We start from the raw sequence: 15,977 nt of genomic DNA on the forward strand, positions 1-15,977 counted from the left end.
TTAAGGTACTAGTTGGAGAGATATAATCTTCACCAGTCATAAACAGAAGAAGCCGTTGAATGAAGCTGCCTTCAGGCATCAGGTTCAGATTTATGGGTGCCCAAATAGACATCTCAGATTGTAATAAAGGCACATGATAAGAATAACTGATTGCATACATAATCTTATGTGGTTTTTGTTTTGTTTTTAAATATCTCTCTCATTCTTACCACACCAATAAAAGGAACTTAAGGGGAAAAAAACATATCTTTAGCTTTTTGTGCAATCATATCTTTAAAATTATTTTTAGAATATAAAAAAGACCAAGGAACTTTAAATTGTCTACAAAGCCTGCTAACAGTCTCCCTTCCTCCTTCTCCTCCTTTTTTCTTTTCTCCTTTCCTTTGCATTTTATATTTAGGATCTGAACTCTCTCTAAGCAAAATGTGAGAATTGTGTGAAAATTACGCTAAAATGGACTTTTGTTTAGGAAAGCTTTATTCATCAGCCACAAATAGATATGATCTTTAAATACTAACATCATATTTTAGTCTGGATGTAAAAATTATTTTAACAGTCAGGTTCAAAAAGGAAAAGAAAAGCATTAAGATTTCAATCTACTAGGCTAGAGTGAAGGTGTTTTTTCACATATGTAGCTTTTCCCCTTTTCATTTAATATTCAGTATAATGGAGTCACAGTTTTCACCCTGGGTTTGAGCCAATAAGGGTGAGGCAAAAGTAGGCTTACAGTTGTGAGTACGTGAAACCCAGAGTTTATTATTGTATTATTTATTAATTATTGTATTATTTTCCATGTGAACAACTGTAAACCTACTTTTGCCCCACCCTGCAATATCGAAACCAGTACTCAGTTGTATTCAAGGATAATTGTTACCTGTTGGTACATTCAGGAGGAGCTAGTTGAACATTCCTGATGGTGAAATGATAGTTATGGTTGTGGTTTCAAAAAGAGAAGTAGCTAGAGTTTAATCTGCTGCAGCCTAATGAGTTGATTAAAAATCTAACATTTCCAGTTCAAATGGAAATGTTAATTATTCATAAAGAAGTGAAAAATTATGCTCTTTATAATTCCAATCATATTTGGGAGGCTCATGACACAAAGAACTTTCAAGTAGTTTCATTTCTGTTGAGTTGACGTCTCATCCAGAAGCTGTGACAATATCACTACACATAGCTCAATGTAATTGCAAGATTCCCGCACCTGGAAACATGGGGAATGTTTCATTCCTCAAACATTCATTAAGACGCCAGGGTAGAGGTGCTGAGGAAATGAAGATGAAGGAGACATGGTCTCCACCATCAAGAAGCCCAAAATTTAGGCAAGAAGAGATTTACAAATACATGTGTGTTAAGTTCAGACATGGAAATATTTCCAAATGCTAAGAGAGTCTAACTCTGCCAGAGGTTAAGAGAAAACTTCAGAGAGTACTTGACGTTTGAGTTGAGTCATGAGAGATGATTAGAAATCTCACAGGCAGGTAAGAGTGTTCCAGAAAAGTGAAGCACCTGTGCAAAGGCATGGATTATTATTTTATTTTCCTTTATTGATCAAGGTATTGGCATGGATTATTATACATGAATGTTTGGGAACAGCAATTTGTTAATTTAGTGAGAATAGTGATTGATAAATTAGATACGATTAGAAAAATTAACTAAAGGTAAAAAGACAAGAAACACAGATGGAGGTCATATGGGGTTTACATTTTGTCCGATTGGGCCAGTGATTCTTAGCCTTAAGAAACACATACCATTTTGCAAGAAAATTCAACATGATATAGATTCACTTCTCCCATTTCCCACCAACTACCTTTCGGTTAAGCACTCCTGCTATAGGCAGTAGGAGGCATTGAAATATTTTAAGTCAGAGAATGATAAAATAAAATTCATTGCTTAGAAAGACTACAGTTACAGCAGTGTGGGGAAAGTGACTGGATCACCTCACAGGTACCAGGTTTGAAGAGGGGCCGACTAGCAGCTAAGAAATCCATTAGCATCTCACTCAACTCAGTTTCTTTAACATCTGTCTCTCCTGTAGAAAATGAAAACACACTTGAGAGGAAGATTTCAGGAAACAAGTGGCATGTGTGTTTCTCTGGTTTCAGTCTAGCTTCTCTCACCTATTATGCCAAATGACTTTTTTTTCCTGACTCATGACCTTTTGATCCACTGTTTGGATTCTAATTAAGATCACTCATTATTCAGGAAATCTCACAGAGTAATGCTTGGTTACAAACACCCTTTTGGCACAGCCTCAAGACCTCCCATATGTTTCTCACAGGCTGCACATACTAGATTTTCTTTAGTTCCATGAGTTGGCCCAAAACAATAGGAGGAAGACGGGGGTCTTGGGACTAAAGATGTGTCACAGGAAAAATAATGGGACTTAGTTACCACTTAAATGCAGAAGATAAGGATGAGAGTGAGATATTGACTTCCAGGTTTCCAGCTTGAGAGACTAGGATGCCTGACCAAAGACTATAAGAGGAAGGGGGAAAGCAAAGTACATAAAAGAGATATGAAGGTTTTTTGGAGACCTTCCTGTTGATTTTGAGCTCTCTTCAATTCATCCCAAGTTCAGTAGTACATGTTCTACCCGTCTATTAAATGTTGATAAATCCTAGGGTTTGATTCTTGCTTGCCTTGTCTTACCCTTACATACAGACTCTACATGATCTTATCCATTCTCATGGCTTCAATCACCACCTGCCTGAATTCTGGTGTCTCTGCTTTCAATCCCTACCCCCAACCCCACCCCATGCCACTTCCAATTGGGTAATAGGAACTCAATGAATATTTACTGAAAAAAAATAAAGGTGTGTGGTTGGGTAAACACATCTTCCATAATGTCTCAAGAGTTCTCTTTCTAAAATATAAACAAGAGCTCAGGATTGTGGTCACTCTGGAGTCAAAAAACAGCTCACAATTGATTAAAAACGCCTTATCAATGGATGAGTTCACCCAGGGAGAATATGTGACTAGAGAAGAAAAGACAACAGAGAGCAGAAATTTGGGTGTCAATAATGTTTCAAAGTTAAGCTGAAGAAAATCAATCAGGAAAAATTACTGAGAAGGAGTAGACAGGGAGTTGGGGGGAAAATCAGGAAATCCTTATATCTTAGAAGTTAAGCAAAAATATGGTTTGAATAGGAAGGCCCATAGGTAAAATGGCCACGGTGGCAGGGATGGAGGAACGGGCCCAGCAGCATGGCTCCCACTTACAAGACTGATCTAGTTGCTGCTGCTGCTGTTGCTGAATATCTAATCTGCTATCAACTGAAACCAACAATGAGATCCCATTATGTTATTATCTTTTGAAGAGTCCACCTATCACTTGATGGCAAGTTGACCACATTGGAATTCTTCCACTCTGGGAAAGCCAGCAATTCATTCTGACAGAAATCTATGCATATTCTCTCAGAGGTTTTGCCTTTCCTCCTGGCAAGGCCTCAGCCAGAACCACTATGCAAGGGCTTGGAGAATGTTTGAACCACGGTCATAGGATCCCACATAATATCATCTCAGATCAGGGGACTCGCTTTATAGAACAGGAGGAGTGGGAGTAGGTCTTTGACTGTGGGATCCATTGCTCCTATCATTCTTTGTTACCCAAAAGCATTAAAAACACGCCCACATAAAACATGCACATGAATGTTCATAGTAGCATTATTCATCATAGCTGAAACAAACAACTCAGCTGTCCATCAGCTGATGATGAAGGGATAAGCAAAATGTGGTCTGTTCATACAATGGAACATGATTCAGTTCGACAGGACATTGAAAGATCCTGCTAAAGGCATAACTGATGTATAAACTTGGAGACAATACTGTACAAGAATGTAAGGACACAATATACACTCTGAATAAAAAAAACTTAATAAAGTTCTGTGTCCCTAGTAGGAAGAAAGGATGGGTCCAAAAACCAAAAGGTGAAAACAGGAGTGGCCCTGCTTACTGTCACTCCCAAGTGACTCACATTGCTTTCCATGTGAGGAATTGGTTTTTCCTATCCCTAAAACTCTAATCTCTGCAGGTTTATGGATCCTGATTCCAAAAAACAGGGAATATGTCCACCAGGGGACAACGCAAAAATCCTATGGAATTTTAAACTACAACTGCTATGGCACTTTAGGGTCCTGGTGTCAAGGGACCAGTGGGTAAGAAGGGGAGTCATCATTCTGACAGTGATAATTGACCCTGACCACTGAGAAGTGGCAGGGTTGAACAATGGGAGCAGGAAGGAATTTGTTTGACACTTAGGTGAGTCACTGGGGCATCACTTGGTACTTCCATGCCCAATTTGTATGGTGGATGGAAAAGAAGTACAGTAACCTTGTCCTGAGAAAATCATGGTGACTAGGGTCTGACCCGTCAGGTATGTGCTAGCTGAGGGGGAGGAGAATCTAGAATGGACAATGGTGGAGAGAAATGATGAGTATTGGTTATAGCTTTAAGACCAACTGGAGTGGCAGGGGCATAATTCAACCCACTAATCTTCTCTGCTACGTTCCTCCAGGAACGGTAATCAACTAGAATCCCGGCAGAACTGCTTTGAGAATATAAATGAAGAAATGCTTCCAAGTGGCACCGATCACTTACTGTGGCAGACACTGTGATGCCCTGCCCAGGCCCCTCCTCAATGAAGGATTTGCTGCCCCGGCTGCTGGGAATGTGAACTTTGATAGTCCTTTCTAGCTCTAGGTTTCTCCTGGAGGTCAGCCAAGGCTGTCATTGGGCTGTATTGCAGCTCCACTTTGTTCTCCTTCCAGTCCTGCTTCCTTCCTCTACCTTCCACAGGTATTGATTTCAAAAATTTTTTTTAAATGATATATTTTTATTGATTTCAGAGATGGAGAGATAGAAACATCATTGATAGAGAGAATCATTGATTGGCTATCTCCTGCACATCCTGCACTGGGGATCAAACACACAACCCAGGCATGTGCCCTTGACTAGAATCGAACCCAGGACCTTTCAGTTTGCAGGCCGATTCTCTATTCACTGAGCCAAACAGGCTAGGGCTCGAGTTTTCTTTTTAGTAAACATCCAGGATGCTGAGCTCAGATTCTGTTCCCCCAGAAGCCCAAATGGTGACAGTTCCCTAATGACTAATCACATCATTTGTCCTGGGTTAGGCCCTTTTCACATCCCTGTTTATCAATACTTCATGCCTGGGATCAGTCTGCCTTAGGAATCTCAAGCCCTTAGTTTCAGCTCATGGGGTCCTCTTCCAGGTACAAGTCCATATGACCTGGCATCTTCTCTCAGCCAACATTAATCGTTCACATTTCCCTGGCATGACTACTATTAGGACATGGAGCCTTGGACTAATACCCTACTATTCTGGCCAGGGGTTACACCTTTTAGCAGATCACACAGAAAAGGAAATACAATTCAACGAATGTTTATTGGTAGGTGTTCACCTATTGCAATGGAAACACCAAGCTACCATCTGGGAATTTACAGAGTTAAGTCTTTTCCCAAAGAATTTACAAAAATGTGCTGAACTAGCATTCCTCCTTGGGAGACTAACCCAAGAGCAACAGGAGCCTTTAGTTTTTCACACATTACATGCTTCCTTTCTTTCAGAGCCCAGCTATTTCTGTGAGTTTCAAAATCGACATTCAGAAATACTGATTAAACGTATTACAGCCTCCAAGCATGTCAAACTTGCAGCCTTCGAGCCGAGAGTTTGACATGCTAGCACAACTGCCTCAACTGCAGAGAATGCCTTTGCCAAGGTTAGGTCCCTTCCCTGGCCTCCCCCACCTGCTAATTGATTAATGGAGGAGTACAAAGTCTGGCCATCTTGACCCAATTTGGACTAATTTTGAGGGTTCGTTCTAGCTCTTCTAGATCTAGGGTTCTCCTTGCGGTCAGGCAAGTTGTTGCAACCAGAGGATTCGGCATCCAGCAGTTTCTTTCACATAGGTGCTTCACATCTTAGTCTGTGAACAGACAAAATGCCACAGAGGAGATGCTCAACAGATATTAGTCCAATGAATGAGGAATAAATGAACTTCCTCTTCTTGTTGAAAATAACTTTATTTAAAATATGTTGTTTGAAAACACGTGTAAACTTGAATTTCACAATGTTTGAAGCGCCACTATGAATTAAGTAACACCCAGGCATGTGTATGTCAACATACATGCAGAGAGGTCATTTAAAAACAAGCATTTTCAAGGTGGTGACTTAGGAAGACCCTGAACTCACCTCCTCCCATGGACACACTGATCTACAGCTACGTTTGGAACGATTGCCTCTTAAGAAAACATAAAGGTTGAGTAACAACTGCAGAGTGGACAAACAAGAAGAAAATCACATCCAAGCAGGAGAGGCCCCGACACAATGTTGCCATAAACGCCGCCCCCCGCCCCCCCGACCCCGCTCCCCCCCCCCCCCCCCCACACACACACACACTCCTCTCCACCACCCACGTGGAGACCCATGACCGGGAGGAAACTCAAAACCCAGAACTTTTCCCTCCGGAGCAAAGAATTTGAACTTCACATAGGGCACCCAAACTCTTAAGACATACACTTGGAAGATGAACTCCCAAATCACCTAGTTTTGAAAAACCCACAAGACTGAAGCAACCTGAGAAATGGCTCTTAAAGTGGTCCTGCGATTGGATTCACCTGCCCCAGGGTCCAGCTCAGAGGTAGCCGATCACATCCACACTCACCTGCTTTATATTAAAGCCTCAGACTGAGGGGCAGGCTTCTATTTAACACACAGAGCTACTGTAGAAGTCTGCTCCTACTCTCTCTCAGGACTAAAACTGGCGAACGCCATCTTCGCACACTGCCTTTGCAGTTGCTCCCAGAAGGGAGAGGTTAGATACACCTGGAGCCCTGAGGTATTTGCCACCGCAGCCTAGGAAATGCCTCTTGAGCGTCTGGCTCTGGAGTCCAGGGGAGCTTGTGTTACTGATCCCATGGAACTGTAAGTTTGAGATTAGTTTCAGCACCCTAAAAATTCCCTATCCCCTCTCCTTCACATATTCATTCTTTCTGCTTCCTCCTGAACCTCTGATAGCTGCTGATTTTTGTTATTGTCTCTCTACTGCCTTTTCCAAAATATCGTGTAATTGGAATCAGTCTTTTCAGGCTGGCTTCATTCACTTAGCATTATGCATTTAAGGCTTTCTCCATATTTTCTGTGGCTTGATAGCTCCTTTCTTTTTACTGCTGAATAATATTTCATTGTATGGATGTACCACAATGTGTTTATTCATTGACTATATATTAAAGGACATCTTTTTTATTTTTAGAACATATTTTTATTGATTTCAGAGAGGAAGGGAGAGGGAGAGAGAGATAGAAACATCCATGATGAGAGAGGATCATTGATCGGCTGCCTCCTGCACACCCCCTACTGGGGATTGAGCTTGCAACCCAGGCATGTGCCCTTGACCAGAATCACACCCAGGACCCCTCAGTCCTCAGGCGGATGCTATATCCACTGGGCCAAACCTGCTAGGCGCAGTGGTCGGCAAACTCATTAGTCAACAGAGCCAAATATCAACAGTACAATGATTGAAATTACTTTTGAGAGCCAAATGTTTTAAACTTAAACTTCTTCTAACGCCACTTCTTCAAAATAGACTCGCCCAGGCCATGGTATTTTGTGGAAGAGCCACACTCAAGGGGCCAAAGAGCGCATGTGGCTCGCGAGCCGCAGTTTGCTGACCATGGGGCTAGGGCTGAAGGACATCTTGAATGCGTTCAGGTTTTGGCAATTATGAATAAAATTGCTGTAAATATTCCTGTGCAGGTTGTTGTGTGAACATATGTTTTTAACTCAATTGGGTACATAAATAGAGCACAATTGCTTAATTGCTTGTTAAGACTATGTTCAGCTTTGTAAGAAAGTGCCAAACTGTCTTCTAAAGTTGTTATACCATTTAGCACTACTACCAATGAATTAGTGTTTTGCTTCACATCTTTGCCACTGTAGTACTGTTTACTAATGCCAGTTTTTTGGATTTTAGCCTTCTAATATGTGTAGTGGTATCTCATTGCTGTTTTGTTTTGCATTTCCCTAATGACAAATGACACTGAGATCTTTCCATATGCTTCTGTGCCATCTGTATATATTCTCAGGGGAAGTTTCCACATCTTTTGCTCAATTTTTTTTTATTGGATTACTAGAGGCCCAGTGCATGAAATTAGTGCATGGTTTTGGGGGGGGGGGTATGTGTCCCTCAGCCCAGCCTGCACCATCTCTAATCTGGGACCCCATCGCCGTGGAAACCCAAGCCTCTTGCTCGCTCTGTGGCCGCAGCCATCTTGGTTGGGTTAATTTGCATACTTGCTCCTGAATGGCTGGTGGGTGTGGCTTGTGTTTAGTGGAGGTACAGTCAATTTGCATATTACTCTTTTATTTTTATTTTTTAATATATTTTATTGATTTTTTATTTTTTTTAATTTTTTAAAGATATTTTATTGATTTTTTACAGAGAGGAAGAGAGAGGGATAGAGAGTTAGAAACATCGATGAGAGAGAAACATCGATCAGCTGCCTCTTGCACATCCCCTACTGGGGATGTGCCCGCAACCAAGGTACATGCCCTTGACCGGAATCGAACCTGGGACCCTTGAGTCCACAGGCCGACGCTCTATCCACTGAGCCAAACCAGTTTCGGCTGCATATTACTCTTTTATTAGATAGGATTGGTTTTCTTATGTTGGAGTTTTAAGAATTCTTAGTATATTTTTGACAAAAGTTTTAACCAAGAGTATGGTCATACTTGGAATATACAGTAAAGAGTTCTCACAAAGTATTATTGATCAGGTCTTACTGAAGTAGATCTTAGACATAGCTATTAATTTTAAACATCATTATTTTATTCTGAAATTTACCTAATTATCCAGACTATTGATTTATTTCTTTTATGTGTAAACTCTTGTATCCACTAAATTAAAAGAAATCTTCATTTAGAACAGCTGGAAAATAATATATTCTATGTGTATGGATAAAGACTGGCTGAAATTGTATGAGTAATAGAAAGGTAAAATCAGAATTCTCTCCAAAATATTCTTCTACAATATTCATTTATTAAAAATAGGAAGGTAGAATTAGAGAAATTCAAAAGATTTTTTTAAAGGCATTTTAAAACATTGCTTTTCACAGGTAGCAACAAGTAGATTTTGCTATAGAGCCTTTATTTTAAAGTCAAAGGAATAGAGAATAAATGGTGGCAGTCCAGGAACAGTTGATAGTGGAAATTAATATTCATAACAGCATCATCCTAATGTATAGAAAGAGCTAGGTGGTGTCATGACCGAAAGGGCGACCAGTCACCATGAAGTGCATGGAGCACCTCTCAGCCCTCCCTCTCCCCCAGCCCCCGAGCCACTCACCATGAGGGAGGGCTGGTGGCGGGGCGGGATTGGGGACTGTTGAGCAGCGGTGGCAGGCTGCTTTGTGGGGTGGCCATGAGCTTAGCAAAGCAGTCACCCAGGCAGCAGTGAGTTTTGCAAAGAGTCGCAGAGGGGGGGAGTTTCGCGGAGTGTCCAGTGGCGAGCTTTGCGGGGCAGCAGCAAGCTTCTCGGAGCAGTCAAGGGGTGGGGGGAACCTCGCGGAGCAGCCGAGGGGCCTGGAGCATCACGGAGCGTCCCGGGGCGGGGAGCTACACGTAGTGTCGCGGGGCGACAGAGGCCATGCAACGGAGGCCAGGCTAGGCCTAGGGACCCTAACTGCGCATGTTTTCGTGTGCACTGGGCCTCTAGTCTACCTATAAAATAGTGCTGATTGTTATAGCTAGTACATAAAATCCAATTGACTTTCTCAGGATTAGCACAGTAATGTCATTATAATCTGAAATCATTATACCTGCTAAATAAAATAAGAATTTGTACCAGAAAAAAATTAATTCCTTTACTCACATTTTGTATTTGATGTAATTCAAATACCTCCTATCTAAATTATACATCACATAGTTCTATCAGAATTATACTTACAGAAGAAAATGGAAGCACCAACTAAGGTGCCATCATACCCCTACCTACAATTAAAGTTGGAAAAATTCTGTAAAAAACAAAACAAAACAAAGGTACTCTACTGTGGGAATATCTGGTTAACAAGAAACAAACCTTTCTGGGAAGGAGGACAGATGGAGCAAGGTCTCAAAAAGCAAAGCAAAATACAGAATCAAAGCAGCTAGTTAATCAGTATTTTTGAGTTGACTGGATGGAGTAAACCGCATGGTTCAAGCAATGGGTTACCATCCTCATTTGTACATGACTTTTATAATTTTCTGTGCACCAAATCAAGTGAAAAAACTCATTTGCAAAAAGTTCCTTCAGTATGTTTGAATGTCCAGAGGGCATTTTAATGAGGAGTTAAGAGATCTGGGTTCAAGTGTTGTAGTGTACCCCCACCTTACAAAGGACGCCTCAAGAAGTCGAATTATGGAGTCATTTATTAAAGGCCGGCGGCATACGAGGGGCTAAAGCGCTCCAGACCTCGCAGCCCCGAACAGCTCGCCACATCTGGCTTATATTGGCAGAATATCACAAAAGTATCGATTACAACTTTGGGTCTGGAATGAGGAACCTGTTTTGAGAAAAGCATTTTTACAGAAGTGAAATTGAGCAAGTTAGTTATCTAAAGTATCTACGAATCACTGAATCAACAGAAACACATTATCTGGGACCCCCAGGGCAATTTAGAATAATTGTGCTGTCCAGATTCTGGGACCACTGAGTCAACCGGAATGCATTATCTGTAGCTACTGAGACAATTTAGGATAATTGAGCTGTCCTGGTTCCCAGAAGAATGTGCTTCGATGACCAGTGAGATCACAATCAATGGGATATTCAAACCATCATCAATGGAGTATTAGGATAGCATACATAAGTTCAGAAAATCAAAATAACTTTCTATTGTTTTAGCAAACAAATAAGTACAGAAGCCAAACAGCAGTTTCTACCTGAGATGATTGCTACCATACTTCACAAGTCCAGCTGCCATTTACTAGTGTAATCATGGATTATAATGTTTAAAAGTGTGGCCTCTGGAGGTCAGCTCCTGGATTTGAATATTCTCCATTTTTACCTTCCCCAGTTCTCCCTCCCCTCCCCCAGCTTCTTTTCTGCCAAAATGTCCTTTAACTTCTTCCCTCTCCTTCCTGCTTCTCTCCCCCTTTCATCTCTGCCCTCTGTTTTTTTCTCTTTTTCTTTCTCCTAGACATTGTTGTCCTTAGTCTTCCTACTTCTATTTCTGAAAGATATTCACAAAGCTTGCTTTTTAAAGACTAATTTACTAAATGTTAATAAAATAGCTAAGCATACCCAGTTTCAGGTCTTTCATTAATGTCTTTTTCATTACTGAGATTTTCATCTGTCATGTTCTCTTGTTGCCCAACTTATTTTTTTTTAACACCCTTGCTATATTTGAGGAATTTGCAGCTTTTAATTCAATGCCCCCTTCCCAGCCTTCTTTGCAGACAAAGGACAGGCATATGACTTCATTAGATTCCACCAGATGACACTTAAGATTTGGAAGCAGGTAGCTTGGAGCAGGAGATTCTGCATGCTGGCAAGGCAAGGTGACAAAGGTGTGGCAACCATGAGAGTGCATCCAGCAATGGGGAGCATGCTTTACCAGCTGCCGCCCCTAAGAGCCATCAAGGCATTTGAACTGAGGCCACACTTTCTACACAGCTGCTCAATGAATGAGGCAGGAATACCTAGGCAGGCACATATCTGTTTTCTGATGACCAACTTCAGCTGGAAAACTCCCTGGAGGACCTCCCAGAAACTTCCTTAGACTGTAGCAGTCTAGCACACCTCTACTCACCTTTCCTCTCCTTTCCCTCCATTTAGGGTCACACTTGTTTGGAGGTTTGATGGCTCTCCTTTCCTATTCCAGTACCCTCTATTTTATCTCGCCTGGGTATTTTCCCCTAATAAAACCCTTGTTGCATGTGTAACTGTGTCTTGGTGTCTTCTTATAGGAGGACCCAGAGTAACACAAGAGGCATTCAGCTCTGAGAGAAGTCAGTGGCTATAAGGTTGAGTCCCTGGAAGTAGCAAAGGTTGTAGGAAAGTCAAGGTCTTGGCATCAGTACTTGATGAGGGCTATTGTGAATGTTTCTTTATCAGATCAGTTCTAATGTGTGCTTGGGGACATTTTCTTTAGAAGCTTAGCCTCATTATCCCTACAATTCCATGAGCTTCTTAAAATCCTAATGTAAAGTATAATTTATGCTTAATCAACCAAGACAACTTTTTCTTCTTCTAGGTAAGAACTCTAGATACAGAAATTTATTATAGAAGTAGGTCAATGACACATAACCTCAGGGAAACAGAGTAAATCTGGAATGGGTTATCTGAACTGGTTGAGGCTGGTGGGGCCTAAAATCTACCTACTACTAACAGATAGATTCTGGCATCACATGGCACACCCACAGTGCCAAAAGAGCTAATTAAGTAATGCAATTAACACCTACAGCCACATGGAGTAAAGGGCCCATTAAAGGCAAGACTTTGTATGACCAAGTGCCTGCTACCACAGAAAAAAACATGAAGGTTGTGAGGAATTTAAGGGCTGTAGGATAAGCTGGTTGCTTCTAATTATACTGAATAGCTTAAAGAAAAAGAATTAAATCTTCAATTTATTAAAATTTAAGCTCACAGAAAACAATGGAATAGCTATGATTATGGTATAGAATTTCTTATCAAAAGTATTTGTAGGATAACATCAGAAAACCAAACTCAAAATATGATTCTCTGGATTGCTTCATTGTATCAGTTGAATTCACAGCCGTCAGTGCCTGTTCTCTATTAAAAAATTTAAAGGAAAGAATGGGACCCCAAGAATTTGAATGAGGACTTATGGGAAGATTTGAGTGACTCAGAGTATTTCAAATTCACAAATTCTCCTCCACCCCTTTCTCCAGAAGTTTCCTCTGTCTGAGGAAAGTCCTCCTGACTTGTTTAAAGATGCTGTGATTATCTCACCTGTTTTCCTGCAAGGGGGAGACAATTCTCCTGCCACTTGTACCATCTCCCATTGTCTCCACATCTTTACCTGGAGTGAGTTCCCCCCATCAGGCCCAAAGTTGGCAAATATAAAATCAAACCCAAGAATCAAAGACTCACACTCCAAAAGAATTGCAAGATATTGTTAATTTGTGTTGAAGAGTAGGAGGAAAGAAGGAAAGAAAGGAGGGAGAGGAGGAAGAAGAAAGAATATGTTGTTCTAAAAGAGATAGAACAAGAAGGGGGGAATAAATAATTTTGGATTGGGTTAAATATATCAATATGAGTGCACTTAGCAGAGTTACTGGATTATGTTTGAGAGAATTACATAAACACTGTTTACATGGTTGATTGCCTGAAACCTAGACTCAGTAGTGCCTGCTGTGAATGCTTATCAAATGCCCCTCTAGTGATTCCCTGGATCAGTAGGTAGAGGCTGTCAGACAACTCCTCTGACAGTCCAAGTCTTGTTTACTCAATGGGCTCATGGAAAACATAACTAACCTAGCCAGAGTCAGAATCTGTTGCTTGAAACTGAAGACTGTAATACAACATATATCTTTAATTTTAAAAAATTTAAACACAAGGTATATTAATCCAAATACTAGTATATACATTCAAATTATATATATAATATATATACATGTAATGTATTTTAAAATTATTTATTTTAAGGAATTGACTCATGCTATTATGAATGATGGCAACTCCAAAATCTGCAGAGTGGGCTGAGAGGCTGGAGACCCCAAAAAAAAGCTGATGTCACAATTCAAGTCTGAAAGCTATATGCTGAGGAAATTCCCGCTTGCTGAGGAAATTCCCTCTTGCTCAGGGAAAGTCAATCTTTTGTTCTATTCTGGCCTTAAACTGATTGGATGAGACCCACCCAATAGAAGCCACTCTGCTTTACTCAAAGTCCACCTATTTAAATGTTTATCTCAGCTAACACATTCTCACAGAAACATCCAGAGTAATGTTTAGCCACATATCTGGACACTGTGACCCAGCCAAATTGACACATAAAATTAACCATCACAGCAGGTAAATAAAGCTTTTTATCAGACTACTGAGAATCTGCATTATAAATGAAGAATCATTACTATATTATTGTATTTGGCCTTTTTTGTAAGTAACCTGAAAAGTGAATGCCTAGGACAATGTAACTTGAGTTCAGTCTAAAATGTTGAATTTAAATACTACAGAATTCCCTTCTATACACTTTTAAAAATTGCTTGTTCTAATGGTTAATGGTTAGAATAAGAGGGCACAAATCATGCTTATTCTCAATTCTTTTTTCTCAGTCAATATGCTTTATTCAGAGATTTCAAGCAGGTCAACTTGGTATTCATGGCACATACCAAAATAGAAGCCTGTGAAAGATAATGGGTAAACATTAGACTCCAAAGTTCTGATCCATGGGGTCATCAGACTATTGATCTTGCTTGTTTATGTTTGTCTTACCAATGGAAATCCTAAGATATGTCACCTTAATGTGTATTACTAGAAAATAACTGCAAAATCACAGAATAGATCATACACTTCAGTGAAAAGCAAACAGATAAAGATGATTGAGATTCCCCCTAGACAAATGGAGACTTAACAATAATAGTATATTCTTCTTATTTAATTTGGTCAAGGTTATTTTTTCATGATGTTAGGACGATAGAGGCCCTGCAGATAATATTCTCATAAAAATTTCTCCGCCAAATATATACACTCGAATGAGATATAAAAAGAATCAGTGAATTGTTCTGTTAAGAGCAAGTTTTCTTAAAATAAAAACCTGCAGAAAAAGATGAATTAACTTTATGCATTATGATATAATTATTTGACCTCCCTTGAACTGAGAATTTCAAGGACTCTGAGAATCAGACAAAAAGCTATTTCCTTTCACTGAAGGGTTTATACGTCTCCCCTTTAAACCAAGCCAGTATTCAATGTTCAAGGTAATTATTTCTTAGTGACTCACATCAGGAGGTTCTTGGCCACTTACTGAAGTAGTATACTAAACACACTATTTCACACCAGGTTTCTCATCTCAGAATCCACAAGTGCTCCCCAATCCTGCTTTGAATAAAAGCCCGGCTATTCCAGAAAGTATCATAGAAGTGCACATATAAATTTACCTTCCATAGTATAATACTTAAGAACAAAAACTTAGTTATTATTTTAAACAATCTTCAATAGTTTAATGATATACCTGTGTATGGCATGGTAAAACAGTTTCTCTTGTATCTACTTTCAGTTCATAAAATGCCTATTCGATGTGTGGCTATTGCAATAGATGGCAGTGTTTTAAAACTTCCTCCACTTGCAATTCAGGACGATTGGTTAATTATCTTTAATCAGGCTATTTATATTATATTAGTAGTTACCAGTAGCTCACTGCCACCCTCCAGTAGCTCTCCCCCCACAGCCCCCCGTCCTGTAGCTCCTTCTGCCCCCACTTCATAGCTTGCTGCCCTGCCCCCTCCTGTAGCTCTCTGTCACCCGCTTGAGCTCACTGCCCCACCCTCCTATTGATCCGTGATCTGGTTGTTACTCGGTTGATCGTTATGCTTCACGGCGTAATGACCATTTGCATATTACATCTTTATTGTTTATATTATATATAGATGAGTCTATACAAAACAGTCATGCTTTGGTTTTCACCTTTGTTACTTCCTGCGAAAATGCTAAAAAGCAATACAACTTGAATTAACAAACATTATTTGTGTACTTGAGAGGTGCCAGGTGTTACTTGGGGAGTACATGAAATTCCCTGAGCCATGGAGGCAGGAAAAGCCTGGTTAAATTGTGCTAATAATGGTTATCTGCAGAAACCAATAGAGCCCAGGTAACATTATATGTGTTTGGGTTCTTTTTTTAAAAAAACAACACACAACCCAATATTGAAGTAGGGGCTTAAATCTTATATAATCATAGGCATTTAGTAACCCCAGGAGAGATGAAATTATTTTCCATTGAAAAATAGTCCTGACTCTCAGATTT

This window comes from Cnephaeus nilssonii (assembly GCF_951640355.1).
Source record: "Cnephaeus nilssonii genome assembly, chromosome: 12".
Lineage (NCBI taxonomy): Eukaryota > Metazoa > Chordata > Mammalia > Chiroptera > Vespertilionidae > Cnephaeus > Cnephaeus nilssonii.